Genomic DNA, 26,963 nt, shown 5'->3' with positions numbered 1-26,963 from the left:
AGATTGATGAGGTTTGAAGCCAGCGTTAACATGGTAGTACCTGAAAGGTAGTGAGCGGAGAAGTGCAAATAAACCTGGGGTGTACAACATCAGGCCTCGAGGGCCGGTGTCCTGCAGGTTTTAGGTATAACCCTGGGTCAACACACCTGAATCAAATGATTAGTTCATTACCAGGCCTCTGGAGAACTTCAAGAAATGTTGAGGAGGTAATTTAGCCATTTGAATCCCCTATGATGGATCAAGAATACATCTGAAACCTGCAGGACACCGGCCCTCGAGGCCTGGAGTTCGACACCTGTGAAATAAAGATTTGCCAAAGGAAGCCACATGCATTCAATTGGGACACTGACTAGCAAAGTGTCAAATGGAGAATGCGGGCGTCGATCCCGCTACCTCTCGCATGCTAAGCGAGCGCTCTACCATTTGAGCTAACTCCCCTGTGCCACATGTCTTACTTATTACAGGCTACACTTTGTCCATACTTGTTGTATGATCAAAATAGGGAAGGGGCACAAATCCTGAAATCTGCAAAGCATCCAGGAGGTGGCTGAGAGACTAAGGCGGCTCGCTGACAATCCACTGTCATGCTAACGTGACTGAATGCCATCAGCCTTAGAGACAGACTGAGGAGACTGGACATCCAAGGGACTGTGGACTAGAGCCACTGCTAATTCACATTGAATGAAGCCAACTGAGGGAGGTGGTTCTAATCAATATGCTTACCGACCTCCTCCCCTTGGTTTTCAGTGTAGGGCAAGTTGGCCATTAGGAATGTTGCTATTCTGGAAGCAGAACGTCTTTCTGCTACTGTATTAGCAGACCATTGTCTTTAACATGACCTGTGCAACAAGACCACATGGTGAACTAAAGTGAATACTGAGCCAAAGAAGAGCATTGCATCATGCCTGCTTTGGCAGCCAAGCTTACACTGACAAGATGCATCAACATAAGCAGAAAGAGCTCTCGACGAGGATGGGATTCGAACCCACGCGTGCACAGCACAATGGATTAGCAGTCCATCGCCTTAACCTCTCGGCCACCTCATCTGCCGCACACTGCTCTTTGCCAGTAGCATTGGGAATTGACGAGGGATAATGTGTGAGCTGATCGCTGGTGTATGGACGCAGGGAGATTGACTCCAGATCCCCGACGAGGGGCTGCGTAACACTTTGGTAGAAGCCTGGAGTGATGCTGGCTTCTTCTTTGAGCCTGTTCTTCTTGGGGGTTGCCAGAGTGGATCGTCTGCCTCCATCTCACCCTGCCCCTAGCATTCTCCTCTGTCACACCAACCCTCTGCATGTCCTACTTGGCTACGTCTATGAACGTTGTCTTTGGTCTTTCTCTTATTCTCCTGCCCAGCCGCTCCGTATTTAACACCCTTTTCCCAGTATATCTTATATCCCTCCTCTGCACATGTGCAAATCACCTCAGCCTTGCTGGCCTAACGTCGTCTGCAAACGGCTCAACCCCAGCTGTCCCTCGCACGTGGTCATTTCACATCTGTTCCATCCTGGACACTCCCAAGCAAAAGCTTATCATCTTCAACTCTGCAGACTCCATCTGTGCCACACATCAGAGCAGCTCTCACTACCATCTTCTAAAGCTTGCCTTTCGCACTTGCTGCTATCCTTGTGTGACAAATCACCCCTGAATTTGCTCTCCACCCACACCCAATGGATTGGCTACACGCATGGCTTTGGGTCTCCTCGCAGATGTCCAAAAGTGTCCTGGAGAATGCGGGTATCGATCCCGCTGCCTCTCACATGCAAAGCGAGCGCTCTACCATTTGAGCTAATTCCCCATTGAGGGTTGAGCGCTGCAGCTTCATCGTGCCATACGGAGCCTCAGCTCAGGTGGAACTAATCACAACACCCCCCTTTCAATGTTTTCTGGGCTTGTCAACTACAACAAGACTCTTTGGTGCAATCGTAACTCACACGAGACATTTCCGAGCGATTCAAGTCTGGGCCCTACGCAGTACGCCAGGAGAGTGTCACTGGAAGCCCCTTTCAGCTGCTTCTGGAGAAAAGAGATGTCAGACTGGGCCGGGGGACTCTTTGCTGCCATCGGCCAGTATTGTGAGGGTAAGAGGGGAGACAATCACTTCATATGGTCAAAGATTGATGAGGTTTGAAGCCAGCGTTAACATGGTAGTACCTGAAAGGTAGTGAGCGGAGAAGTGCAAATAAACCTCTACAACATCAGGCCTCGAGGGCCGGTGTCCTGCAGGTTTTAGGTATAACCCTGGGTCAACACACCTGAATCAAATGATTAGTTCATTACCAGGCCTCTGGAGAACTTCAAGAAATGTTGAGGAGGTAATTTAGCCATTTGAATCCCCTATGATGGATCAAGAATACATCTGAAACCTGCAGGACACCGGCCCTCGAGGCCTGGAGTTCGACACCTGTGAAATAAAGATTTGCCAAAGGAAGCCACATGCATTCAATTGGGACACTGACTAGCAAAGTGTCAAATGGAGAATGCGGGCGTCGATCCCGCTACCTCTCGCATGCTAAGCGAGCGCTCTACCATTTGAGCTAACTCCCCTGTGCCACATGTCTTACTTATTACAGGCTACACTTTGTCCATACTTGTTGTATGATCAAAATAGGGAAGGGGCACAAATCCTGAAATCTGCAAAGCATCCAGGAGGTGGCTGAGAGACTAAGGCGGCTCGCTGACAATCCACTGTCATGCTAACGTGACTGAATGCCATCAGCCTTAGAGACAGACTGAGGAGACTGGACATCCAAGGGACTGTGGACTAGAGCCACTGCTAATTCACATTGAATGAAGCCAACTGAGGGAGGTGGTTCTAATCAATATGCTTACCGACCTCCTCCCCTTGGTTTTCAGTGTAGGGCAAGTTGGCCATTAGGAATGTTGCTATTCTGGAAGCAGAACGTCTTTCTGCTACTGTATTAGCAGACCATTGTCTTTAACATGACCTGTGCAACAAGACCACATGGTGAACTAAAGTGAATACTGAGCCAAAGAAGAGCATTGCATCATGCCTGCTTTGGCAGCCAAGCTTACACTGACAAGATGCATCAACATAAGCAGAAAGAGCTCTCGACGAGGATGGGATTCGAACCCACGCGTGCACAGCACAATGGATTAGCAGTCCATCGCCTTAACCTCTCGGCCACCTCATCTGCCGCACACCGCTCTTTGCCAGTAGCATTGGGAATTGACGAGGGATAATGTGTGAGCTGATTGCTGGTGTATGGACGCAGGGAGATTGACTCCAGATCCCCGACGAGGGGCTGCGTAACACTTTGGTAGAAGCCTGGAGTGATGCTGGCTTCTTCTTTGAGCCTGTTCTTCTTGGGGGTTGCCAGAGTGGATCGTCTGCCTCCATCTCACCCTGCCCCTAGCATTCTCCTCTGTCACACCAACCCTCTGCATGTCCTACTTGGCTACGTCTATGAACGTTGTCTTTGGTCTTTCTCTTATTCTCCTGCCCAGCCGCTCCGTATTTAACACCCTTTTCCCAGTATATCTTATATCCCTCCTCTGCACATGTGCAAATCACCTCAGCCTTGCTGGCCTAACGTCGTCTGCAAACGGCTCAACCCCAGCTGTCCCTCGCACGTGGTCATTTCACATCTGTTCCATCCTGGACACTCCCAAGCAAAAGCTTATCATCTTCAACTCTGCAGACTCCATCTGTGCCACACATCAGAGGAGCTCTCACTACCATCTTCTAAAGCTTGCCTTTCGCACTTGCTGCTATCCTTGTGTGACAAATCACCCCTGAATTTGCTCTCCACCCACACCCAATGGATTGGCTACACGCATGGCTTTGGGTCTCCTCGCAGATGTCCAAAAGTGTCCTGGAGAATGCGGGTATCGATCCCGCTGCCTCTCACATGCAAAGCGAGCGCTCTACCATTTGAGCTAATTCCCCATTGAGGCTTGAGCGCTGCAGCTTCATCGTGCCATACGGAGCCTCAGCTCAGGTGGAACTAATCACAACACCCCCCTTTCAATGTTTTCTGGGCTTGTCAACTACAACAAGACTCTTTGGTGCAATCGTAACTCACACGAGACATTTCCGAGCGATTCAAGTCTGGGCCCTACGCAGTACGCCAGGAGAGTGTCACTGGAAGCCCCTTTCAGCTGCTTCTGGAGAAAAGAGATGTCAGACTGGGCCGGGGGACTCTTTGCTGCCATCGGCCAGTATTGTGAGGGTAAGAGGGGACACAATCACTTCATATGGTCAAAGATTGATGAGGTTTGAAGCCAGCGTTAACATGGTAGTACCTGAAAGGTAGTGAGCGGAGAAGTGCAAATAAACCTCTACAACATCAGGCCTCGAGGGCCGGTGTCCTGCAGGTTTTAGGTATAACCCTGGGTCAACACACCTGAATCAAATGATTAGTTCATTACCAGGCCTCTGGAGAACTTCAAGAAATGTTGAGGAGGTAATTTAGCCATTTGAATCCCCTATGATGGATCAAGAATACATCTGAAACCTGCAGGACACCGGCCCTCGAGGCCTGGAGTTCGACACCTGTGAAATAAAGATTTGCCAAAGGAAGCCACATGCATTCAATTGGGACACTGACTAGCAAAGTGTCAAATGGAGAATGCGGGCGTCGATCCCGCTACCTCTCGCATGCTAAGCGAGCGCTCTACCATTTGAGCTAACTCCCCTGTGCCACATGTCTTACTTATTACAGGCTACACTTTGTCCATACTTGTTGTATGATCAAAATAGGGAAGGGGCACAAATCCTGAAATCTGCAAAGCATCCAGGAGGTGGCTGAGAGACTAAGGCGGCTCGCTGACAATCCACTGTCATGCTAACGTGACTGAATGCCATCAGCCTTAGAGACAGACTGAGGAGACTGGACATCCAAGGGACTGTGGACTAGAGCCACTGCTAATTCACATTGAATGAAGCCAACTGAGGGAGGTGGTTCTAATCAATATGCTTACCGACCTCCTCCCCTTGGTTTTCAGTGTAGGGCAAGTTGGCCATTAGGAATGTTGCTATTCTGGAAGCAGAACGTCTTTCTGCTACTGTATTAGCAGACCATTGTCTTTAACATGACCTGTGCAACAAGACCACATGGTGAACTAAAGTGAATACTGAGCCAAAGAAGAGCATTGCATCATGCCTGCTTTGGCAGCCAATCTTACACTGACAAGATGCATCAACATAAGCAGAAAGAGCTCTCGACGAGGATGGGATTCGAACCCACGCGTGCACAGCACAATGGATTAGCAGTCCATCGCCTTAACCTCTCGGCCACCTCATCTGCCGCACACCGCTCTTTGCCAGTAGCATTGGGAATTGACGAGGGATAATGTGTGAGCTGATTGCTGGTGTATGGACGCAGGGAGATTGACTCCAGATCCCCGACGAGGGGCTGCGTAACACTTTGGTAGAAGCCTGGAGTGATGCTGGCTTCTTCTTTGAGCCTGTTCTTCTTGGGGGTTGCCAGAGTGGATCGTCTGCCTCCATCTCACCCTGCCCCTAGCATTCTCCTCTGTCACACCAACCCTCTGCATGTCCTACTTGGCTACGTCTATGAACGTTGTCTTTGGTCTTTCTCTTATTCTCCTGCCCAGCCGCTCCGTATTTAACACCCTTTTCCCAGTATATCTTATATCCCTCCTCTGCACATGTGCAAATCACCTCAGCCTTGCTGGCCTAACGTCGTCTGCAAACGGCTCAACCCCAGCTGTCCCTCGCACGTGGTCATTTCACATCTGTTCCATCCTGGACACTCCCAAGCAAAAGCTTATCATCTTCAACTCTGCAGACTCCATCTGTGCCACACATCAGAGGAGCTCTCACTACCATCTTCTAAAGCTTGCCTTTCGCACTTGCTGCTATCCTTGTGTGACAAATCACCCCTGAATTTGCTCTCCACCCACACCCAATGGATTGGCTACACGCATGGCTTTGGGTCTCCTCGCAGATGTCCAAAAGTGTCCTGGAGAATGCGGGTATCGATCCCGCTGCCTCTCACATGCAAAGCGAGCGCTCTACCATTTGAGCTAATTCCCCATTGAGGCTTGAGCGCTGCAGCTTCATCGTGCCATACGGAGCCTCAGCTCAGGTGGAACTAATCACAACACCCCCCTTTCAATGTTTTCTGGGCTTGTCAACTACAACAAGACTCTTTGGTGCAATCGTAACTCACACGAGACATTTCCGAGCGATTCAAGTCTGGGCCCTACGCAGTACGCCAGGAGAGTGTCACTGGAAGCCCCTTTCAGCTGCTTCTGGAGAAAAGAGATGTCAGACTGGGCCGGGGGACTCTTTGCTGCCATCGGCCAGTATTGTGAGGGTAAGAGGGGACACAATCACTTCATATGGTCAAAGATTGATGAGGTTTGAAGCCAGCGTTAACATGGTAGTACCTGAAAGGTAGTGAGCGGAGAAGTGCAAATAAACCTCTACAACATCAGGCCTCGAGGGCCGGTGTCCTGCAGGTTTTAGGTATAACCCTGGGTCAACACACCTGAATCAAATGATTAGTTCATTACCAGGCCTCTGGAGAACTTCAAGAAATGTTGAGGAGGTAATTTAGCCATTTGAATCCCCTATGATGGATCAAGAATACATCTGAAACCTGCAGGACACCGGCCCTCGAGGCCTGGAGTTCGACACCTGTGAAATAAAGATTTGCCAAAGGAAGCCACATGCATTCAATTGGGACACTGACTAGCAAAGTGTCAAATGGAGAATGCGGGCGTCGATCCCGCTACCTCTCGCATGCTAAGCGAGCGCTCTACCATTTGAGCTAACTCCCCTGTGCCACATGTCTTACTTATTACAGGCTACACTTTGTCCATACTTGTTGTATGATCAAAATAGGGAAGGGGCACAAATCCTGAAATCTGCAAAGCATCCAGGAGGTGGCTGAGAGACTAAGGCGGCTCGCTGACAATCCACTGTCATGCTAACGTGACTGAATGCCATCAGCCTTAGAGACAGACTGAGGAGACTGGACATCCAAGGGACTGTGGACTAGAGCCACTGCTAATTCACATTGAATGAAGCCAACTGAGGGAGGTGGTTCTAATCAATATGCTTACCGACCTCCTCCCCTTGGTTTTCAGTGTAGGGCAAGTTGGCCATTAGGAATGTTGCTATTCTGGAAGCAGAACGTCTTTCTGCTACTGTATTAGCAGACCATTGTCTTTAACATGACCTGTGCAACAAGACCACATGGTGAACTAAAGTGAATACTGAGCCAAAGAAGAGCATTGCATCATGCCTGCTTTGGCAGCCAATCTTACACTGACAAGATGCATCAACATAAGCAGAAAGAGCTCTCGACGAGGATGGGATTCGAACCCACGCGTGCACAGCACAATGGATTAGCAGTCCATCGCCTTAACCTCTCGGCCACCTCATCTGCCGCACACCGCGCTTTGCCAGTAGCATTGGGAATTGACGAGGGATAATGTGTGAGCTGATTGCTGGTGTATGGACGCAGGGAGATTGACTCCAGATCCCCGACGAGGGGCTGCGTAACACTTTGGTAGAAGCCTGGAGTGATGCTGGCTTCTTCTTTGAGCCTGTTCTTCTTGGGGGTTGCCAGAGTGGATCGTCTGCCTCCATCTCACCCTGCCCCTAGCATTCTCCTCTGTCACACCAACCCTCTGCATGTCCTACTTGGCTACGTCTATGAACGTTGTCTTTGGTCTTTCTCTTATTCTCCTGCCCAGCCGCTCCGTATTTAACACCCTTTTCCCAGTATATCTTATATCCCTCCTCTGCACATGTGCAAATCACCTCAGCCTTGCTGGCCTAACGTCGTCTGCAAACGGCTCAACCCCAGCTGTCCCTCGCACGTGGTCATTTCACATCTGTTCCATCCTGGACACTCCCAAGCAAAAGCTTATCATCTTCAACTCTGCAGACTCCATCTGTGCCACACATCAGAGCAGCTCTCACTACCATCTTCTAAAGCTTGCCTTTCGCACTTGCTGCTATCCTTGTGTGACAAATCACCCCTGAATTTGCTCTCCACCCACACCCAATGGATTGGCTACACGCATGGCTTTGGGTCTCCTCGCAGATGTCCAAAAGTGTCCTGGAGAATGCGGGTATCGATCCCGCTGCCTCTCACATGCAAAGCGAGCGCTCTACCATTTGAGCTAATTCCCCATTGAGGGTTGAGCGCTGCAGCTTCATCGTGCCATACGGAGCCTCAGCTCAGGTGGAACTAATCACAACACCCCCCTTTCAATGTTTTCTGGGCTTGTCAACTACAACAAGACTCTTTGGTGCAATCGTAACTCACACGAGACATTTCCGAGCGATTCAAGTCTGGGCCCTACGCAGTACGCCAGGAGAGTGTCACTGGAAGCCCCTTTCAGCTGCTTCTGGAGAAAAGAGATGTCAGACTGGGCCGGGGGACTCTTTGCTGCCATCGGCCAGTATTGTGAGGGTAAGAGGGGAGACAATCACTTCATATGGTCAAAGATTGATGAGGTTTGAAGCCAGCGTTAACATGGTAGTACCTGAAAGGTAGTGAGCGGAGAAGTGCAAATAAACCTCTACAACATCAGGCCTCGAGGGCCGGTGTCCTGCAGGTTTTAGGTATAACCCTGGGTCAACACACCTGAATCAAATGATTAGTTCATTACCAGGCCTCTGGAGAACTTCAAGAAATGTTGAGGAGGTAATTTAGCCATTTGAATCCCCTATGATGGATCAAGAATACATCTGAAACCTGCAGGACACCGGCCCTCGAGGCCTGGAGTTCGACACCTGTGAAATAAAGATTTGCCAAAGGAAGCCACATGCATTCAATTGGGACACTGACTAGCAAAGTGTCAAATGGAGAATGCGGGCGTCGATCCCGCTACCTCTCGCATGCTAAGCGAGCGCTCTACCATTTGAGCTAACTCCCCTGTGCCACATGTCTTACTTATTACAGGCTACACTTTGTCCATACTTGTTGTATGATCAAAATAGGGAAGGGGCACAAATCCTGAAATCTGCAAAGCATCCAGGAGGTGGCTGAGAGACTAAGGCGGCTCGCTGACAATCCACTGTCATGCTAACGTGACTGAATGCCATCAGCCTTAGAGACAGACTGAGGAGACTGGACATCCAAGGGACTGTGGACTAGAGCCACTGCTAATTCACATTGAATGAAGCCAACTGAGGGAGGTGGTTCTAATCAATATGCTTACCGACCTCCTCCCCTTGGTTTTCAGTGTAGGGCAAGTTGGCCATTAGGAATGTTGCTATTCTGGAAGCAGAACGTCTTTCTGCTACTGTATTAGCAGACCATTGTCTTTAACATGACCTGTGCAACAAGACCACATGGTGAACTAAAGTGAATACTGAGCCAAAGAAGAGCATTGCATCATGCCTGCTTTGGCAGCCAATCTTACACTGACAAGATGCATCAACATAAGCAGAAAGAGCTCTCGACGAGGATGGGATTCGAACCCACGCGTGCACAGCACAATGGATTAGCAGTCCATCGCCTTAACCTCTCGGCCACCTCATCTGCCGCACACTGCTCTTTGCCAGTAGCATTGGGAATTGACGAGGGATAATGTGTGAGCTGATCGCTGGTGTATGGACGCAGGGAGATTGACTCCAGATCCCCGACGAGGGGCTGCGTAACACTTTGGTAGAAGCCTGGAGTGATGCTGGCTTCTTCTTTGAGCCTGTTCTTCTTGGGGGTTGCCAGAGTGGATCGTCTGCCTCCATCTCACCCTGCCCCTAGCATTCTCCTCTGTCACACCAACCCTCTGCATGTCCTACTTGGCTACGTCTATGAACGTTGTCTTTGGTCTTTCTCTTATTCTCCTGCCCAGCCGCTCCGTATTTAACACCCTTTTCCCAGTATATCTTATATCCCTCCTCTGCACATGTGCAAATCACCTCAGCCTTGCTGGCCTAACGTCGTCTGCAAACGGCTCAACCCCAGCTGTCCCTCGCACGTGGTCATTTCACATCTGTTCCATCCTGGACACTCCCAAGCAAAAGCTTATCATCTTCAACTCTGCAGACTCCATCTGTGCCACACATCAGAGGAGCTCTCACTACCATCTTCTAAAGCTTGCCTTTCGCACTTGCTGCTATCCTTGTGTGACAAATCACCCCTGAATTTGCTCTCCACCCACACCCAATGGATTGGCTACACGCATGGCTTTGGGTCTCCTCGCAGATGTCCAAAAGTGTCCTGGAGAATGCGGGTATCGATCCCGCTGCCTCTCACATGCAAAGCGAGCGCTCTACCATTTGAGCTAATTCCCCATTGAGGCTTGAGCGCTGCAGCTTCATCGTGCCATACGGAGCCTCAGCTCAGGTGGAACTAATCACAACACCCCCCTTTCAATTTTTTCTGGGCTTGTCAACTACAACAAGACTCTTTGGTGCAATCGTAACTCACACGAGACATTTCCGAGCGATTCAAGTCTGGGCCCTACGCAGTACGCCAGGAGAGTGTCACTGGAAGCCCCTTTCAGCTGCTTCTGGAGAAAAGAGATGTCAGACTGGGCCGGGGGACTCTTTGCTGCCATCGGCCAGTATTGTGAGGGTAAGAGGGGACACAATCACTTCATATGGTCAAAGATTGATGAGGTTTGAAGCCAGCGTTAACATGGTAGTACCTGAAAGGTAGTGAGCGGAGAAGTGCAAATAAACCTCTACAACATCAGGCCTCGAGGGCCGGTGTCCTGCAGGTTTTAGGTATAACCCTGGGTCAACACACCTGAATCAAATGATTAGTTCATTACCAGGCCTCTGGAGAACTTCAAGAAATGTTGAGGAGGTAATTTAGCCATTTGAATCCCCTATGATGGATCAAGAATACATCTGAAACCTGCAGGACACCGGCCCTCGAGGCCTGGAGTTCGACACCTGTGAAATAAAGATTTGCCAAAGGAAGCCACATGCATTCAATTGGGACACTGACTAGCAAAGTGTCAAATGGAGAATGCGGGCGTCGATCCCGCTACCTCTCGCATGCTAAGCGAGCGCTCTACCATTTGAGCTAACTCCCCTGTGCCACATGTCTTACTTATTACAGGCTACACTTTGTCCATACTTGTTGTATGATCAAAATAGGGAAGGGGCACAAATCCTGAAATCTGCAAAGCATCCAGGAGGTGGCTGAGAGACTAAGGCGGCTCGCTGACAATCCACTGTCATGCTAACGTGACTGAATGCCATCAGCCTTAGAGACAGACTGAGGAGACTGGACATCCAAGGGACTGTGGACTAGAGCCACTGCTAATTCACATTGAATGAAGCCAACTGAGGGAGGTGGTTCTAATCAATATGCTTACCGACCTCCTCCCCTTGGTTTTCAGTGTAGGGCAAGTTGGCCATTAGGAATGTTGCTATTCTGGAAGCAGAACGTCTTTCTGCTACTGTATTAGCAGACCATTGTCTTTAACATGACCTGTGCAACAAGACCACATGGTGAACTAAAGTGAATACTGAGCCAAAGAAGAGCATTGCATCATGCCTGCTTTGGCAGCCAATCTTACACTGACAAGATGCATCAACATAAGCAGAAAGAGCTCTCGACGAGGATGGGATTCGAACCCACGCGTGCACAGCACAATGGATTAGCAGTCCATCGCCTTAACCTCTCGGCCACCTCATCTGCCGCACACTGCTCTTTCCCAGTAGCATTGGGAATTGACGAGGGATAATGTGTGAGCTGATCGCTGGTGTATGGACGCAGGGAGATTGACTCCAGATCCCCGACGAGGGGCTGCGTAACACTTTGGTAGAAGCCTGGAGTGATGCTGGCTTCTTCTTTGAGCCTGTTCTTCTTGGGGGTTGCCAGAGTGGATCGTCTGCCTCCATCTCACCCTGCCCCTAGCATTCTCCTCTGTCACACCAACCCTCTGCATGTCCTACTTGGCTACGTCTATGAACGTTGTCTTTGGTCTTTCTCTTATTCTCCTGCCCAGCCGCTCCGTATTTAACACCCTTTTCCCAGTATATCTTATATCCCTCCTCTGCACATGTGCAAATCACCTCAGCCTTGCTGGCCTAACGTCGTCTGCAAACGGCTCAACTCCAGCTGTCCCTCGCACGTGGTCATTTCACATCTGTTCCATCCTGGACACTCCCAAGCAAAAGCTTATCATCTTCAACTCTGCAGACTCCATCTGTGCCACACATCAGAGCAGCTCTCACTACCATCTTCTAAAGCTTGCCTTTCGCACTTGCTGCTATCCTTGTGTGACAAATCACCCCTGAATTTGCTCTCCACCCACACCCAATGGATTGGCTACACGCATGGCTTTGGGTCTCCTCGCAGATGTCCAAAAGTGTCCTGGAGAATGCGGGTATCGATCCCGCTGCCTCTCACATGCAAAGCGAGCGCTCTACCATTTGAGCTAATTCCCCATTGAGGCTTGAGCGCTGCAGCTTCATCGTGCCATACGGAGCCTCAGCTCAGGTGGAACTAATCACAACACCCCCCTTTCAATGTTTTCTGGGCTTGTCAACTACAACAAGACTCTTTGGTGCAATCGTAACTCACACGAGACATTTCCGAGCGATTCAAGTCTGGGCCCTACGCAGTACGCCAGGAGAGTGTCACTGGAAGCCCCTTTCAGCTGCTTCTGGAGAAAAGAGATGTCAGACTGGGCCGGGGGACTCTTTGCTGCCATCGGCCAGTATTGTGAGGGTAAGAGGGGACACAATCACTTCATATGGTCAAAGATTGATGAGGTTTGAAGCCAGCGTTAACATGGTAGTACCTGAAAGGTAGTGAGCGGAGAAGTGCAAATAAACCTCTACAACATCAGGCCTCGAGGGCCGGTGTCCTGCAGGTTTTAGGTATAACCCTGGGTCAACACACCTGAATCAAATGATTAGTTCATTACCAGGCCTCTGGAGAACTTCAAGAAATGTTGAGGAGGTAATTTAGCCATTTGAATCCCCTATGATGGATCAAGAATACATCTGAAACCTGCAGGACACCGGCCCTCGAGGCCTGGAGTTCGACACCTGTGAAATAAAGATTTGCCAAAGGAAGCCACATGCATTCAATTGGGACACTGACTAGCAAAGTGTCAAATGGAGAATGCGGGCGTCGATCCCGCTACCTCTCGCATGCTAAGCGAGCGCTCTACCATTTGAGCTAACTCCCCTGTGCCACATGTCTTACTTATTACAGGCTACACTTTGTCCATACTTGTTGTATGATCAAAATAGGGAAGGGGCACAAATCCTGAAATCTGCAAAGCATCCAGGAGGTGGCTGAGAGACTAAGGCGGCTCGCTGACAATCCACTGTCATGCTAACGTGACTGAATGCCATCAGCCTTAGAGACAGACTGAGGAGACTGGACATCCAAGGGACTGTGGACTAGAGCCACTGCTAATTCACATTGAATGAAGCCAACTGAGGGAGGTGGTTCTAATCAATATGCTTACCGACCTCCTCCCCTTGGTTTTCAGTGTAGGGCAAGTTGGCCATTAGGAATGTTGCTATTCTGGAAGCAGAACGTCTTTCTGCTACTGTATTAGCAGACCATTGTCTTTAACATGACCTGTGCAACAAGACCACATGGTGAACTAAAGTGAATACTGAGCCAAAGAAGAGCATTGCATCATGCCTGCTTTGGCAGCCAATCTTACACTGACAAGATGCATCAACATAAGCAGAAAGAGCTCTCGACGAGGATGGGATTCGAACCCACGCGTGCACAGCACAATGGATTAGCAGTCCATCGCCTTAACCTCTCGGCCACCTCATCTGCCGCACACTGCTCTTTGCCAGTAGCATTGGGAATTGACGAGGGATAATGTGTGAGCTGATCGCTGGTGTATGGACGCAGGGAGATTGACTCCAGATCCCCGACGAGGGGCTGCGTAACACTTTGGTAGAAGCCTGGAGTGATGCTGGCTTCTTCTTTGAGCCTGTTCTTCTTGGGGGTTGCCAGAGTGGATCGTCTGCCTCCATCTCACCCTGCCCCTAGCATTCTCCTCTGTCACACCAACCCTCTGCATGTCCTACTTGGCTACGTCTATGAACGTTGTCTTTGGTCTTTCTCTTATTCTCCTGCCCAGCCGCTCCGTATTTAACACCCTTTTCCCAGTATATCTTATATCCCTCCTCTGCACATGTGCAAATCACCTCAGCCTTGCTGGCCTAACGTCGTCTGCAAACGGCTCAACCCCAGCTGTCCCTCGCACGTGGTCATTTCACATCTGTTCCATCCTGGACACTCCCAAGCAAAAGCTTATCATCTTCAACTCTGCAGACTCCATCTGTGCCACACATCAGAGCAGCTCTCACTACCATCTTCTAAAGCTTGCCTTTCGCACTTGCTGCTATCCTTGTGTGACAAATCACCCCTGAATTTGCTCTCCACCCACACCCAATGGATTGGCTACACGCATGGCTTTGGGTCTCCTCGCAGATGTCCAAAAGTGTCCTGGAGAATGCGGGTATCGATCCCGCTGCCTCTCACATGCAAAGCGAGCGCTCTACCATTTGAGCTAATTCCCCATTGAGGGTTGAGCGCTGCAGCTTCATCGTGCCATACGGAGCCTCAGCTCAGGTGGAACTAATCACAACACCCCCCTTTCAATGTTTTCTGGGCTTGTCAACTACAACAAGACTCTTTGGTGCAATCGTAACTCACACGAGACATTTCCGAGCGATTCAAGTCTGGGCCCTACGCAGTACGCCAGGAGAGTGTCACTGGAAGCCCCTTTCAGCTGCTTCTGGAGAAAAGAGATGTCAGACTGGGCCGGGGGACTCTTTGCTGCCATCGGCCAGTATTGTGAGGGTAAGAGGGGAGACAATCACTTCATATGGTCAAAGATTGATGAGGTTTGAAGCCAGCGTTAACATGGTAGTACCTGAAAGGTAGTGAGCGGAGAAGTGCAAATAAACCTGGGGTGTACAACATCAGGCCTCGAGGGCCGGTGTCCTGCAGGTTTTAGGTATAACCCTGGGTCAACACACCTGAATCAAATGATTAGTTCATTACCAGGCCTCTGGAGAACTTCAAGAAATGTTGAGGAGGTAATTTAGCCATTTGAATCCCCTATGATGGATCAAGAATACATCTGAAACCTGCAGGACACCGGCCCTCGAGGCCTGGAGTTCGACACCTGTGAAATAAAGATTTGCCAAAGGAAGCCACATGCATTCAATTGGGACACTGACTAGCAAAGTGTCAAATGGAGAATGCGGGCGTCGATCCCGCTACCTCTCGCATGCTAAGCGAGCGCTCTACCATTTGAGCTAACTCCCCTGTGCCACATGTCTTACTTATTACAGGCTACACTTTGTCCATACTTGTTGTATGATCAAAATAGGGAAGGGGCACAAATCCTGAAATCTGCAAAGCATCCAGGAGGTGGCTGAGAGACTAAGGCGGCTCGCTGACAATCCACTGTCATGCTAACGTGACTGAATGCCATCAGCCTTAGAGACAGACTGAGGAGACTGGACATCCAAGGGACTGTGGACTAGAGCCACTGCTAATTCACATTGAATGAAGCCAACTGAGGGAGGTGGTTCTAATCAATATGCTTACCGACCTCCTCCCCTTGGTTTTCAGTGTAGGGCAAGTTGGCCATTAGGAATGTTGCTATTCTGGAAGCAGAACGTCTTTCTGCTACTGTATTAGCAGACCATTGTCTTTAACATGACCTGTGCAACAAGACCACATGGTGAACTAAAGTGAATACTGAGCCAAAGAAGAGCATTGCATCATGCCTGCTTTGGCAGCCAAGCTTACACTGACAAGATGCATCAACATAAGCAGAAAGAGCTCTCGACGAGGATGGGATTCGAACCCACGCGTGCACAGCACAATGGATTAGCAGTCCATCGCCTTAACCTCTCGGCCACCTCATCTGCCGCACACTGCTCTTTGCCAGTAGCATTGGGAATTGACGAGGGATAATGTGTGAGCTGATCGCTGGTGTATGGACGCAGGGAGATTGACTCCAGATCCCCGACGAGGGGCTGCGTAACACTTTGGTAGAAGCCTGGAGTGATGCTGGCTTCTTCTTTGAGCCTGTTCTTCTTGGGGGTTGCCAGAGTGGATCGTCTGCCTCCATCTCACCCTGCCCCTAGCATTCTCCTCTGTCACACCAACCCTCTGCATGTCCTACTTGGCTACGTCTATGAACGTTGTCTTTGGTCTTTCTCTTATTCTCCTGCCCAGCCGCTCCGTATTTAACACCCTTTTCCCAGTATATCTTATATCCCTCCTCTGCACATGTGCAAATCACCTCAGCCTTGCTGGCCTAACGTCGTCTGCAAACGGCTCAACCCCAGCTGTCCCTCGCACGTGGTCATTTCACATCTGTTCCATCCTGGACACTCCCAAGCAAAAGCTTATCATCTTCAACTCTGCAGACTCCATCTGTGCCACACATCAGAGCAGCTCTCACTACCATCTTCTAAAGCTTGCCTTTCGCACTTGCTGCTATCCTTGTGTGACAAATCACCCCTGAATTTGCTCTCCACCCACACCCAATGGATTGGCTACACGCATGGCTTTGGGTCTCCTCGCAGATGTCCAAAAGTGTCCTGGAGAATGCGGGTATCGATCCCGCTGCCTCTCACATGCAAAGCGAGCGCTCTACCATTTGAGCTAATTCCCCATTGAGGGTTGAGCGCTGCAGCTTCATCGTGCCATACGGAGCCTCAGCTCAGGTGGAACTAATCACAACACCCCCCTTTCAATGTTTTCTGGGCTTGTCAACTACAACAAGACTCTTTGGTGCAATCGTAACTCACACGAGACATTTCCGAGCGATTCAAGTCTGGGCCCTACGCAGTACGCCAGGAGAGTGTCACTGGAAGCCCCTTTCAGCTGCTTCTGGAGAAAAGAGATGTCAGACTGGGCCGGGGGACTCTTTGCTGCCATCGGCCAGTATTGTGAGGGTAAGAGGGGAGACAATCACTTCATATGGTCAAAGATTGATGAGGTTTGAAGCCAGCGTTAACATGGTAGTACCTGAAAGGTAGTGAGCGGAGAAGTGCAAATAAACCTCTACAACATCAGGCCTCGAGGGCCGGTGTCCTGCAGGTTTTAGGTATAACCCTGGGTCAACACACCTGAATCAAATGATTAGTTCATTACCAGGCCTCTGGAGAACTTCAAGAAATGTTGAGGAGGTAATTTAGCCATTTGAATCCCCTATGATGGATCAAGAATACATCTGAAACCTGCAGGACACCGGCCCTCGAGGCCTGGAGTTCGACACCTGTGAAATAAAGATTTGCCAAAGGAAGCCACATGCATTCAATTGGGACACTGACTAGCAAAGTGTCAAATGGAGAATGCGGGCGTCGATCCCGCTACCTCTCGCATGCTAAGCGAGCGCTCTACCATTTGAGCTAACTCCCCTGTGCCACATGTCTTACTTATTACAGGCTACACTTTGTCCATACTTGTTGTATGATCAAAATAGGGAAGGGGCACAAATCCTGAAATCTGCAAAGCATCCAGGAGGTGGCTGAGAGACTAAGGCGGCTCGCTGACAATCCACTGTCATGCTAACGTGACTGAATGCCATCAGCCTTAGAGACAGACTGAGGAGACTGGACATCCAAGGGACTGTGGACTAGAGCCACTGCTAATTCACATTGAATGAAGCCAACTGAGGGAGGTGGTTCTAATCAATATGCTTACCGACCTCCTCCCCTTGGTTTTCAGTGTAGGGCAAGTTGGCCATTAGGAATGTTGCTATTCTGGAAGCAGAACGTCTTTCTGCTACTGTATTAGCAGACCATTGTCTTTAACATGACCTGTGCAACAAGACCACATGGTGAACTAAAGTGAATACTGAGCCAAAGAAGAGCATTGCATCATGCCTGCTTTGGCAGCCAAGCTTACACTGACAAGATGCATCAACATAAGCAGAAAGAGCTCTCGACGAGGATGGGATTCGAACCCACGCGTGCACAGCACAATGGATTAGCAGTCCATCGCCTTAACCTCTCGGCCACCTCATCTGCCGCACACTGCTCTTTGCCAGTAGCATTGGGAATTGACGAGGGATAATGTGTGAGCTGATCGCTGGTGTATGGACGCAGGGAGATTGACTCCAGATCCCCGACGAGGGGCTGCGTAACACTTTGGTAGAAGCCTGGAGTGATGCTGGCTTCTTCTTTGAGCCTGTTCTTCTTGGGGGTTGCCAGAGTGGATCGTCTGCCTCCATCTCACCCTGCCCCTAGCATTCTCCTCTGTCACACCAACCCTCTGCATGTCCTACTTGGCTACGTCTATGAACGTTGTCTTTGGTCTTTCTCTTATTCTCCTGCCCAGCCGCTCCGTATTTAACACCCTTTTCCCAGTATATCTTATATCCCTCCTCTGCACATGTGCAAATCACCTCAGCCTTGCTGGCCTAACGTCGTCTGCAAACGGCTCAACCCCAGCTGTCCCTCGCACGTGGTCATTTCACATCTGTTCCATCCTGGACACTCCCAAGCAAAAGCTTATCATCTTCAACTCTGCAGACTCCATCTGTGCCACACATCAGAGCAGCTCTCACTACCATCTTCTAAAGCTTGCCTTTCGCACTTGCTGCTATCCTTGTGTGACAAATCACCCCTGAATTTGCTCTCCACCCACACCCAATGGATTGGCTACACGCATGGCTTTGGGTCTCCTCGCAGATGTCCAAAAGTGTCCTGGAGAATGCGGGTATCGATCCCGCTGCCTCTCACATGCAAAGCGAGCGCTCTACCATTTGAGCTAATTCCCCATTGAGGGTTGAGCGCTGCAGCTTCATCGTGCCATACGGAGCCTCAGCTCAGGTGGAACTAATCACAACACCCCCCTTTCAATGTTTTCTGGGCTTGTCAACTACAACAAGACTCTTTGGTGCAATCGTAACTCACACGAGACATTTCCGAGCGATTCAAGTCTGGGCCCTACGCAGTACGCCAGGAGAGTGTCACTGGAAGCCCCTTTCAGCTGCTTCTGGAGAAAAGAGATGTCAGACTGGGCCGGGGGACTCTTTGCTGCCATCGGCCAGTATTGTGAGGGTAAGAGGGGACACAATCACTTCATATGGTCAAAGATTGATGAGGTTTGAAGCCAGCGTTAACATGGTAGTACCTGAAAGGTAGTGAGCGGAGAAGTGCAAATAAACCTCTACAACATCAGGCCTCGAGGGCCGGTGTCCTGCAGGTTTTAGGTATAACCCTGGGTCAACACACCTGAATCAAATGATTAGTTCATTACCAGGCCTCTGGAGAACTTCAAGAAATGTTGAGGAGGTAATTTAGCCATTTGAATCCCCTATGATGGATCAAGAATACATCTGAAACCTGCAGGACACCGGCCCTCGAGGCCTGGAGTTCGACACCTGTGAAATAAAGATTTGCCAAAGGAAGCCACATGCATTCAATTGGGACACTGACTAGCAAAGTGTCAAATGGAGAATGCGGGCGTCGATCCCGCTACCTCTCGCATGCTAAGCGAGCGCTCTACCATTTGAGCTAACTCCCCTGTGCCACATGTCTTACTTATTACAGGCTACACTTTGTCCATACTTGTTGTATGATCAAAATAGGGAAGGGGCACAAATCCTGAAATCTGCAAAGCATCCAGGAGGTGGCTGAGAGACTAAGGCGGCTCGCTGACAATCCACTGTCATGCTAACGTGACTGAATGCCATCAGCCTTAGAGACAGACTGAGGAGACTGGACATCCAAGGGACTGTGGACTAGAGCCACTGCTAATTCACATTGAATGAAGCCAACTGAGGGAGGTGGTTCTAATCAATATGCTTACCGACCTCCTCCCCTTGGTTTTCAGTGTAGGGCAAGTTGGCCATTAGGAATGTTGCTATTCTGGAAGCAGAACGTCTTTCTGCTACTGTATTAGCAGACCATTGTCTTTAACATGACCTGTGCAACAAGACCACATGGTGAACTAAAGTGAATACTGAGCCAAAGAAGAGCATTGCATCATGCCTGCTTTGGCAGCCAATCTTACACTGACAAGATGCATCAACATAAGCAGAAAGAGCTCTCGACGAGGATGGGATTCGAACCCACGCGTGCACAGCACAATGGATTTGCAGTCCATCGCCTTAACCTCTCGGCCACCTCATCTGCCGCACACCGCTCTTTGCCAGTAGCATTGGGAATTGACGAGGGATAATGTGTGAGCTGATCGCTGGTGTATGGACGCAGGGAGATTGACTCCAGATCCCCGACGAGGGGCTGCGTAACACTTTGGTAGAAGCCTGGAGTGATGCTGGCTTCTTCTTTGAGCCTGTTCTTCTTGGGGGTTGCCAGAGTGGATCGTCTGCCTCCATCTCACCCTGCCCCTAGCATTCTCCTCTGTCACACCAACCCTCTGCATGTCCTACTTGGCTACGTCTATGAACGTTGTCTTTGGTCTTTCTCTTATTCTCCTGCCCAGCCGCTCCGTATTTAACACCCTTTTCCCAGTATATCTTATATCCCTCCTCTGCACATGTGCAAATCACCTCAGCCTTGCTGGCCTAACGTCGTCTGCAAACGGCTCAACCCCAGCTGTCCCTCGCACGTGGTCATTTCACATCTGTTCCATCCTGGACACTCCCAAGCAAAAGCTTATCATCTTCAACTCTGCAGACTCCATCTGTGCCACACATCAGAGCAGCTCTCACTACCATCTTCTAAAGCTTGCCTTTCGCACTTGCTGCTATCCTTGTGTGACAAATCACCCCTGAATTTGCTCTCCACCCACACCCAATGGATTGGCTACACGCATGGCTTTGGGTCTCCTCGCAGATGTCCAAAAGTGTCCTGGAGAATGCGGGTATCGATCCCGCTGCCTCTCACATGCAAAGCGAGCGCTCTACCATTTGAGCTAATTCCCCATTGAGGGTTGAGCGCTGCAGCTTCATCGTGCCATACGGAGCCTCAGCTCAGGTGGAACTAATCACAACACCCCCCTTTCAATGTTTTCTGGGCTTGTCAACTACAACAAGACTCTTTGGTGCAATCGTAACTCACACGAGACATTTCCGAGCGATTCAAGTCTGGGCCCTACGCAGTACGCCAGGAGAGTGTCACTGGAAGCCCCTTTCAGCTGCTTCTGGAGAAAAGAGATGTCAGACTGGGCCGGGGGACTCTTTGCTGCCATCGGCCAGTATTGTGAGGGTAAGAGGGGAGACAATCACTTCATATGGTCAAAGATTGATGAGGTTTGAAGCCAGCGTTAACATGGTAGTACCTGAAAGGTAGTGAGCGGAGAAGTGCAAATAAACCTGGGGTGTACAACATCAGGCCTCGAGGGCCGGTGTCCTGCAGGTTTTAGGTATAACCCTGGGTCAACACACCTGAATCAAATGATTAGTTCATTACCAGGCCTCTGGAGAACTTCAAGAAATGTTGAGGAGGTAATTTAGCCATTTGAATCCCCTATGATGGATCAAGAATACATCTGAAACCTGCAGGACACCGGCCCTCGAGGCCTGGAGTTCGACACCTGTGAAATAAAGATTTGCCAAAGGAAGCCACATGCATTCAATTGGGACACTGACTAGCAAAGTGTCAAATGGAGAATGCGGGCGTCGATCCCGCTACCTCTCGCATGCTAAGCGAGCGCTCTACCATTTGAGCTAACTCCCCTGTGCCACATGTCTTACTTATTACAGGCTACACTTTGTCCATACTTGTTGTATGATCAAAATAGGGAAGGGGCACAAATCCTGAAATCTGCAAAGCATCCAGGAGGTGGCTGAGAGACTAAGGCGGCTCGCTGACAATCCACTGTCATGCTAACGTGACTGAATGCCATCAGCCTTAGAGACAGACTGAGGAGACTGGACATCCAAGGGACTGTGGACTAGAGCCACTGCTAATTCACATTGAATGAAGCCAACTGAGGGAGGTGGTTCTAATCAATATGCTTACCGACCTCCTCCCCTTGGTTTTCAGTGTAGGGCAAGTTGGCCATTAGGAATGTTGCTATTCTGGAAGCAGAACGTCTTTCTGCTACTGTATTAGCAGACCATTGTCTTTAACATGACCTGTGCAACAAGACCACATGGTGAACTAAAGTGAATACTGAGCCAAAGAAGAGCATTGCATCATGCCTGCTTTGGCAGCCAATCTTACACTGACAAGATGCATCAACATAAGCAGAAAGAGCTCTCGACGAGGATGGGATTCGAACCCACGCGTGCACAGCACAATGGATTAGCAGTCCATCGCCTTAACCTCTCGGCCACCTCATCTGCCGCACACTGCGCTTTGCCAGTAGCATTGGGAATTGACGAGGGATAATGTGTGAGCTGATTGCTGGTGTATGGACGCAGGGAGATTGACTCCAGATCCCCGACGAGGGGCTGCGTAACACTTTGGTAGAAGCCTGGAGTGATGCTGGCTTCTTCTTTGAGCCTGTTCTTCTTGGGGGTTGCCAGAGTGGATCGTCTGCCTCCATCTCACCCTGCCCCTAGCATTCTCCTCTGTCACACCAACCCTCTGCATGTCCTACTTGGCTACGTCTATGAACGTTGTCTTTGGTCTTTCTCTTATTCTCCTGCCCAGCCGCTCCGTATTTAACACCCTTTTCCCAGTATATATTATATCCCTCCTCTGCACATGTGCAAATCACCTCAGCCTTGCTGGCCTAACGTCGTCTGCAAACGGCTCAACCCCAGCTGTCCCTCGCACGTGGTCATTTCACATCTGTTCCATCCTGGACACTCCCAAGCAAAAGCTTATCATCTTCAACTCTGCAGACTCCATCTGTGCCACACATCAGAGCAGCTCTCACTACCATCTTCTAAAGCTTGCCTTTCGCACTTGCTGCTATCCTTGTGTGACAAATCACCCCTGAATTTGCTCTCCACCCACACCCAATGGATTGGCTACACGCATGGCTTTGGGTCTCCTCGCAGATGTCCAAAAGTGTCCTGGAGAATGCGGGTATCGATCCCACTGCCTCTCACATGCAAAGCGAGCGCTCTACCATTTGAGCTAATTCCCCATTGAGGGTTGAGCGCTGCAGCTTCATCGTGCCATACGGAGCCTCAGCTCAGGTGGAACTAATCACAACACCCCCCTTTCAATGTTTTCTGGGCTTGTCAACTACAACAAGACTCTTTGGTGCAATCGTAACTCACACGAGACATTTCCGAGCGATTCAAGTCTGGGCCCTACGCAGTACGCCAGGAGAGTGTCACTGGAAGCCCCTTTCAGCTGCTTCTGGAGAAAAGAGATGTCAGACTGGGCCGGGGGACTCTTTGCTGCCATCGGCCAGTATTGTGAGGGTAAGAGGGGAGACAATCACTTCATATGGTCAAAGATTGATGAGGTTTGAAGCCAGCGTTAACATGGTAGTACCTGAAAGGTAGTGAGCGGAGAAGTGCAAATAAACCTCTACAACATCAGGCCTCGAGGGCCGGTGTCCTGCAGGTTTTAGGTATAACCCTGGGTCAACACACCTGAATCAAATGATTAGTTCATTACCAGGCCTCTGGAGAACTTCAAGAAATGTTGAGGAGGTAATTTAGCCATTTGAATCCCCTATGATGGATCAAGAATACATCTGAAACCTGCAGGACACCGGCCCTCGAGGCCTGGAGTTCGACACCTGTGAAATAAAGATTTGCCAAAGGAAGCCACATGCATTCAATTGGGACACTGACTAGCAAAGTGTCAAATGGAGAATGCGGGCGTCGATCCCGCTACCTCTCGCATGCTAAGCGAGCGCTCTACCATTTGAGCTAACTCCCCTGTGCCACATGTCTTACTTATTACAGGCTACACTTTGTCCATACTTGTTGTATGATCAAAATAGGGAAGGGGCACAAATCCTGAAATCTGCAAAGCATCCAGGAGGTGGCTGAGAGACTAAGGCGGCTCGCTGACAATCCACTGTCATGCTAACGTGACTGAATGCCATCAGCCTTAGAGACAGACTGAGGAGACTGGACATCCAAGGGACTGTGGACTAGAGCCACTGCTAATTCACATTGAATGAAGCCAACTGAGGGAGGTGGTTCTAATCAATATGCTTACCGACCTCCTCCCCTTGGTTTTCAGTGTAGGGCAAGTTGGCCATTAGGAATGTTGCTATTCTGGAAGCAGAACGTCTTTCTGCTACTGTATTAGCAGACCATTGTCTTTAACATGACCTGTGCAACAAGACCACATGGTGAACTAAAGTGAATACTGAGCCAAAGAAGAGCATTGCATCATGCCTGCTTTGGCAGCCAAGCTTACACTGACAAGATGCATCAACATAAGCAGAAAGAGCTCTCGACGAGGATGGGATTCGAACCCACGCGTGCACAGCACAATGGATTAGCAGTCCATCGCCTTAACCTCTCGGCCACCTCATCTGCCGCACACCGCTCTTTGCCAGTAGCATTGGGAATTGACGAGGGATAATGTGTGAGCTGATCGCTGGTGTATGGACGCAGGGAGATTGACTCCAGATCCCCGACGAGGGGCTGCGTAACACTTTGGTAGAAGCCTGGAGTGATGCTGGCTTCTTCTTTGAGCCTGTTCTTCTTGGGGGTTGCCAGAGTGGATCGTCTGCCTCCATCTCACCCTGCCCCTAGCATTCTCCTCTGTCACACCAACCCTCTGCATGTCCTACTTGGCTACGTCTATGAACGTTGTCTTTGGTCTTTCTCTTATTCTCCTGCCCAGCCGCTCCGTATTTAACACCCTTTTCCCAGTATATCTTATATCCCTCCTCTGCACATGTGCAAATCACCTCAGCCTTGCTGGCCTAACGTCGTCTGCAAACGGCTCAACCCCAGCTGTCCCTCGCACGTGGTCATTTCACATCTGTTCCATCCTGGACACTCCCAAGCAAAAGCTTATCATCTTCAACTCTGCAGACTCCATCTGTGCCACACATCAGAGCAGCTCTCACTACCATCTTCTAAAGCTTGCCTTTCGCACTTGCTGCTATCCTTGTGTGACAAATCACCCCTGAATTTGCTCTCCACCCACACCCAATGGATTGGCTACACGCATGGCTTTGGGTCTCCTCGCAGATGTCCAAAAGTGTCCTGGAGAATGCGGGTATCGATCCCGCTGCCTCTCACATGCAAAGCGAGCGCTCTACCATTTGAGCTAATTCCCCATTGAGGGTTGAGCGCTGCAGCTTCATCGTGCCATACGGAGCCTCAGCTCAGGTGGAACTAATCACAACACCCCCCTTTCAATGTTTTCTGGGCTTGTCAACTACAACAAGACTCTTTGGTGCAATCGTAACTCACACGAGACATTTCCGAGCGATTCAAGTCTGGGCCCTACGCAGTACGCCAGGAGAGTGTCACTGGAAGCCCCTTTCAGCTGCTTCTGGAGAAAAGAGATGTCAGACTGGGCCGGGGGACTCTTTGCTGCCATCGGCCAGTATTGTGAGGGTAAGAGGGGAGACAATCACTTCATATGGTCAAAGATTGATGAGGTTTGAAGCCAGCGTTAACATGGTAGTACCTGAAAGGTAGTGAGCGGAGAAGTGCAAATAAACCTGGGGTGTACAACATCAGGCCTCGAGGGCCGGTGTCCTGCAGGTTTTAGGTATAACCCTGGGTCAACACACCTGAATCAAATGATTAGTTCATTACCAGGCCTCTGGAGAACTTCAAGAAATGTTGAGGAGGTAATTTAGCCATTTGAATCCCCTATGATGGATCAAGAATACATCTGAAACCTGCAGGACACCGGCCCTCGAGGCCTGGAGTTCGACACCTGTGAAATAAAGATTTGCCAAAGGAAGCCACATGCATTCAATTGGGACACTGACTAGCAAAGTGTCAAATGGAGAATGCGGGCGTCGATCCCGCTACCTCTCGCATGCTAAGCGAGCGCTCTACCATTTGAGCTAACTCCCCTGTGCCACATGTCTTACTTATTACAGGCTACACTTTGTCCATACTTGTTGTATGATCAAAATAGGGAAGGGGCACAAATCCTGAAATCTGCAAAGCATCCAGGAGGTGGCTGAGAGACTAAGGCGGCTCGCTGACAATCCACTGTCATGCTAACGTGACTGAATGCCATCAGCCTTAGAGACAGACTGAGGAGACTGGACATCCAAGGGACTGTGGACTAGAGCCACTGCTAATTCACATTGAATGAAGCCAACTGAGGGAGGTGGTTCTAATCAATATGCTTACCGACCTCCTCCCCTTGGTTTTCAGTGTAGGGCAAGTTGGCCATTAGGAATGTTGCTATTCTGGAAGCAGAACGTCTTTCTGCTACTGTATTAGCAGACCATTGTCTTTAACATGACCTGTGCAACAAGACCACATGGTGAACTAAAGTGAATACTGAGCCAAAGAAGAGCATTGCATCATGCCTGCTTTGGCAGCCAAGCTTACACTGACAAGATGCATCAACATAAGCAGAAAGAGCTCTCGACGAGGATGGGATTCGAACCCACGCGTGCACAGCACAATGGATTAGCAGTCCATCGCCTTAACCTCTCGGCCACCTCATCTGCCGCACACCGCTCTTTGCCAGTAGCATTGGGAATTGACGAGGGATAATGTGTGAGCTGATCGCTGGTGTATGGACGCAGGGAGATTGACTCCAGATCCCCGACGAGGGGCTGCGTAACACTTTGGTAGAAGCCTGGAGTGATGCTGGCTTCTTCTTTGAGCCTGTTCTTCTTGGGGGTTGCCAGAGTGGATCGTCTGCCTCCATCTCACCCTGCCCCTAGCATTCTCCTCTGTCACACCAACCCTCTGCATGTCCTACTTGGCTACGTCTATGAACGTTGTCTTTGGTCTTTCTCTTATTCTCCTGCCCAGCCGCTCCGTATTTAACACCCTTTTCCCAGTATATCTTATATCCCTCCTCTGCACATGTGCAAATCACCTCAGCCTTGCTGGCCTAACGTCGTCTGCAAACGGCTCAACCCCAGCTGTCCCTCGCACGTGGTCATTTCACATCTGTTCCATCCTGGACACTCCCAAGCAAAAGCTTATCATCTTCAACTCTGCAGACTCCATCTGTGCCACACATCAGAGCAGCTCTCACTACCATCTTCTAAAGC

The 26,963-nt window shown here is 49.9% G+C and overlaps 37 non-coding genes across 37 annotated transcripts; all 37 read right to left on the bottom strand.

Moving 5' to 3' along the window:
- Window positions 1-365: 365 nt before the first annotated feature.
- On the bottom strand, window positions 366-438 carry trnaa-agc (transfer RNA alanine (anticodon AGC)). The gene has a single exon. It is a non-coding gene; the product is annotated as a tRNA-Ala (tRNA).
- A 526-nt stretch (window positions 439-964) lies between these two features.
- On the bottom strand, window positions 965-1,046 carry trnas-gcu (transfer RNA serine (anticodon GCU)). Its single transcript has one exon. It is a non-coding gene; the product is annotated as a tRNA-Ser (tRNA).
- A 682-nt stretch (window positions 1,047-1,728) lies between these two features.
- trnaa-ugc (transfer RNA alanine (anticodon UGC)) lies at window positions 1,729-1,801 on the bottom strand. The gene has a single exon. It is a non-coding gene; the product is annotated as a tRNA-Ala (tRNA).
- A 676-nt stretch (window positions 1,802-2,477) lies between these two features.
- trnaa-agc (transfer RNA alanine (anticodon AGC)) lies at window positions 2,478-2,550 on the bottom strand. Its single transcript has one exon. It is a non-coding gene; the product is annotated as a tRNA-Ala (tRNA).
- A 526-nt stretch (window positions 2,551-3,076) lies between these two features.
- trnas-gcu (transfer RNA serine (anticodon GCU)) lies at window positions 3,077-3,158 on the bottom strand. Its single transcript has one exon. It is a non-coding gene; the product is annotated as a tRNA-Ser (tRNA).
- A 682-nt stretch (window positions 3,159-3,840) lies between these two features.
- On the bottom strand, window positions 3,841-3,913 carry trnaa-ugc (transfer RNA alanine (anticodon UGC)). The gene has a single exon. It is a non-coding gene; the product is annotated as a tRNA-Ala (tRNA).
- A 676-nt stretch (window positions 3,914-4,589) lies between these two features.
- trnaa-agc (transfer RNA alanine (anticodon AGC)) lies at window positions 4,590-4,662 on the bottom strand. The gene has a single exon. It is a non-coding gene; the product is annotated as a tRNA-Ala (tRNA).
- Window positions 4,663-5,188: 526 nt separating this feature from the next.
- trnas-gcu (transfer RNA serine (anticodon GCU)) lies at window positions 5,189-5,270 on the bottom strand. The gene has a single exon. It is a non-coding gene; the product is annotated as a tRNA-Ser (tRNA).
- A 682-nt stretch (window positions 5,271-5,952) lies between these two features.
- trnaa-ugc (transfer RNA alanine (anticodon UGC)) lies at window positions 5,953-6,025 on the bottom strand. Its single transcript has one exon. It is a non-coding gene; the product is annotated as a tRNA-Ala (tRNA).
- A 676-nt stretch (window positions 6,026-6,701) lies between these two features.
- trnaa-agc (transfer RNA alanine (anticodon AGC)) lies at window positions 6,702-6,774 on the bottom strand. Its single transcript has one exon. It is a non-coding gene; the product is annotated as a tRNA-Ala (tRNA).
- A 526-nt stretch (window positions 6,775-7,300) lies between these two features.
- trnas-gcu (transfer RNA serine (anticodon GCU)) lies at window positions 7,301-7,382 on the bottom strand. Its single transcript has one exon. It is a non-coding gene; the product is annotated as a tRNA-Ser (tRNA).
- A 682-nt stretch (window positions 7,383-8,064) lies between these two features.
- On the bottom strand, window positions 8,065-8,137 carry trnaa-ugc (transfer RNA alanine (anticodon UGC)). Its single transcript has one exon. It is a non-coding gene; the product is annotated as a tRNA-Ala (tRNA).
- A 676-nt stretch (window positions 8,138-8,813) lies between these two features.
- trnaa-agc (transfer RNA alanine (anticodon AGC)) lies at window positions 8,814-8,886 on the bottom strand. Its single transcript has one exon. It is a non-coding gene; the product is annotated as a tRNA-Ala (tRNA).
- A 526-nt stretch (window positions 8,887-9,412) lies between these two features.
- trnas-gcu (transfer RNA serine (anticodon GCU)) lies at window positions 9,413-9,494 on the bottom strand. Its single transcript has one exon. It is a non-coding gene; the product is annotated as a tRNA-Ser (tRNA).
- Window positions 9,495-10,176: 682 nt separating this feature from the next.
- On the bottom strand, window positions 10,177-10,249 carry trnaa-ugc (transfer RNA alanine (anticodon UGC)). The gene has a single exon. It is a non-coding gene; the product is annotated as a tRNA-Ala (tRNA).
- A 676-nt stretch (window positions 10,250-10,925) lies between these two features.
- On the bottom strand, window positions 10,926-10,998 carry trnaa-agc (transfer RNA alanine (anticodon AGC)). Its single transcript has one exon. It is a non-coding gene; the product is annotated as a tRNA-Ala (tRNA).
- A 526-nt stretch (window positions 10,999-11,524) lies between these two features.
- Window positions 11,525-11,606, bottom strand: trnas-gcu (transfer RNA serine (anticodon GCU)). Its single transcript has one exon. It is a non-coding gene; the product is annotated as a tRNA-Ser (tRNA).
- A 682-nt stretch (window positions 11,607-12,288) lies between these two features.
- trnaa-ugc (transfer RNA alanine (anticodon UGC)) lies at window positions 12,289-12,361 on the bottom strand. Its single transcript has one exon. It is a non-coding gene; the product is annotated as a tRNA-Ala (tRNA).
- Window positions 12,362-13,037: 676 nt separating this feature from the next.
- On the bottom strand, window positions 13,038-13,110 carry trnaa-agc (transfer RNA alanine (anticodon AGC)). The gene has a single exon. It is a non-coding gene; the product is annotated as a tRNA-Ala (tRNA).
- Window positions 13,111-13,636: 526 nt separating this feature from the next.
- Window positions 13,637-13,718, bottom strand: trnas-gcu (transfer RNA serine (anticodon GCU)). The gene has a single exon. It is a non-coding gene; the product is annotated as a tRNA-Ser (tRNA).
- Window positions 13,719-14,400: 682 nt separating this feature from the next.
- Window positions 14,401-14,473, bottom strand: trnaa-ugc (transfer RNA alanine (anticodon UGC)). The gene has a single exon. It is a non-coding gene; the product is annotated as a tRNA-Ala (tRNA).
- Window positions 14,474-15,154: 681 nt separating this feature from the next.
- trnaa-agc (transfer RNA alanine (anticodon AGC)) lies at window positions 15,155-15,227 on the bottom strand. The gene has a single exon. It is a non-coding gene; the product is annotated as a tRNA-Ala (tRNA).
- A 526-nt stretch (window positions 15,228-15,753) lies between these two features.
- Window positions 15,754-15,835, bottom strand: trnas-gcu (transfer RNA serine (anticodon GCU)). The gene has a single exon. It is a non-coding gene; the product is annotated as a tRNA-Ser (tRNA).
- Window positions 15,836-16,517: 682 nt separating this feature from the next.
- trnaa-ugc (transfer RNA alanine (anticodon UGC)) lies at window positions 16,518-16,590 on the bottom strand. The gene has a single exon. It is a non-coding gene; the product is annotated as a tRNA-Ala (tRNA).
- Window positions 16,591-17,266: 676 nt separating this feature from the next.
- On the bottom strand, window positions 17,267-17,339 carry trnaa-agc (transfer RNA alanine (anticodon AGC)). Its single transcript has one exon. It is a non-coding gene; the product is annotated as a tRNA-Ala (tRNA).
- Window positions 17,340-17,865: 526 nt separating this feature from the next.
- Window positions 17,866-17,947, bottom strand: trnas-gcu (transfer RNA serine (anticodon GCU)). The gene has a single exon. It is a non-coding gene; the product is annotated as a tRNA-Ser (tRNA).
- Window positions 17,948-18,629: 682 nt separating this feature from the next.
- On the bottom strand, window positions 18,630-18,702 carry trnaa-ugc (transfer RNA alanine (anticodon UGC)). The gene has a single exon. It is a non-coding gene; the product is annotated as a tRNA-Ala (tRNA).
- A 676-nt stretch (window positions 18,703-19,378) lies between these two features.
- On the bottom strand, window positions 19,379-19,451 carry trnaa-agc (transfer RNA alanine (anticodon AGC)). Its single transcript has one exon. It is a non-coding gene; the product is annotated as a tRNA-Ala (tRNA).
- A 526-nt stretch (window positions 19,452-19,977) lies between these two features.
- trnac-gca (transfer RNA cysteine (anticodon GCA)) lies at window positions 19,978-20,059 on the bottom strand. The gene has a single exon. It is a non-coding gene; the product is annotated as a tRNA-Cys (tRNA).
- A 682-nt stretch (window positions 20,060-20,741) lies between these two features.
- trnaa-ugc (transfer RNA alanine (anticodon UGC)) lies at window positions 20,742-20,814 on the bottom strand. Its single transcript has one exon. It is a non-coding gene; the product is annotated as a tRNA-Ala (tRNA).
- Window positions 20,815-21,495: 681 nt separating this feature from the next.
- trnaa-agc (transfer RNA alanine (anticodon AGC)) lies at window positions 21,496-21,568 on the bottom strand. The gene has a single exon. It is a non-coding gene; the product is annotated as a tRNA-Ala (tRNA).
- A 526-nt stretch (window positions 21,569-22,094) lies between these two features.
- Window positions 22,095-22,176, bottom strand: trnas-gcu (transfer RNA serine (anticodon GCU)). Its single transcript has one exon. It is a non-coding gene; the product is annotated as a tRNA-Ser (tRNA).
- Window positions 22,177-23,607: 1,431 nt separating this feature from the next.
- Window positions 23,608-23,680, bottom strand: trnaa-agc (transfer RNA alanine (anticodon AGC)). The gene has a single exon. It is a non-coding gene; the product is annotated as a tRNA-Ala (tRNA).
- Window positions 23,681-24,206: 526 nt separating this feature from the next.
- trnas-gcu (transfer RNA serine (anticodon GCU)) lies at window positions 24,207-24,288 on the bottom strand. The gene has a single exon. It is a non-coding gene; the product is annotated as a tRNA-Ser (tRNA).
- Window positions 24,289-24,970: 682 nt separating this feature from the next.
- Window positions 24,971-25,043, bottom strand: trnaa-ugc (transfer RNA alanine (anticodon UGC)). The gene has a single exon. It is a non-coding gene; the product is annotated as a tRNA-Ala (tRNA).
- A 681-nt stretch (window positions 25,044-25,724) lies between these two features.
- On the bottom strand, window positions 25,725-25,797 carry trnaa-agc (transfer RNA alanine (anticodon AGC)). The gene has a single exon. It is a non-coding gene; the product is annotated as a tRNA-Ala (tRNA).
- A 526-nt stretch (window positions 25,798-26,323) lies between these two features.
- Window positions 26,324-26,405, bottom strand: trnas-gcu (transfer RNA serine (anticodon GCU)). Its single transcript has one exon. It is a non-coding gene; the product is annotated as a tRNA-Ser (tRNA).
- Window positions 26,406-26,963: the final 558 nt, after the last annotated feature.

Source organism: Maylandia zebra, linkage group LG12 (assembly GCF_041146795.1).
Source record: "Maylandia zebra isolate NMK-2024a linkage group LG12, Mzebra_GT3a, whole genome shotgun sequence".
Taxonomy (NCBI): Eukaryota; Metazoa; Chordata; class Actinopteri; order Cichliformes; family Cichlidae; genus Maylandia; species Maylandia zebra.
The sequence above is the reverse complement of the archived record's forward strand: the minus strand, read 5'-3'. Positions and strand labels throughout refer to the sequence as shown.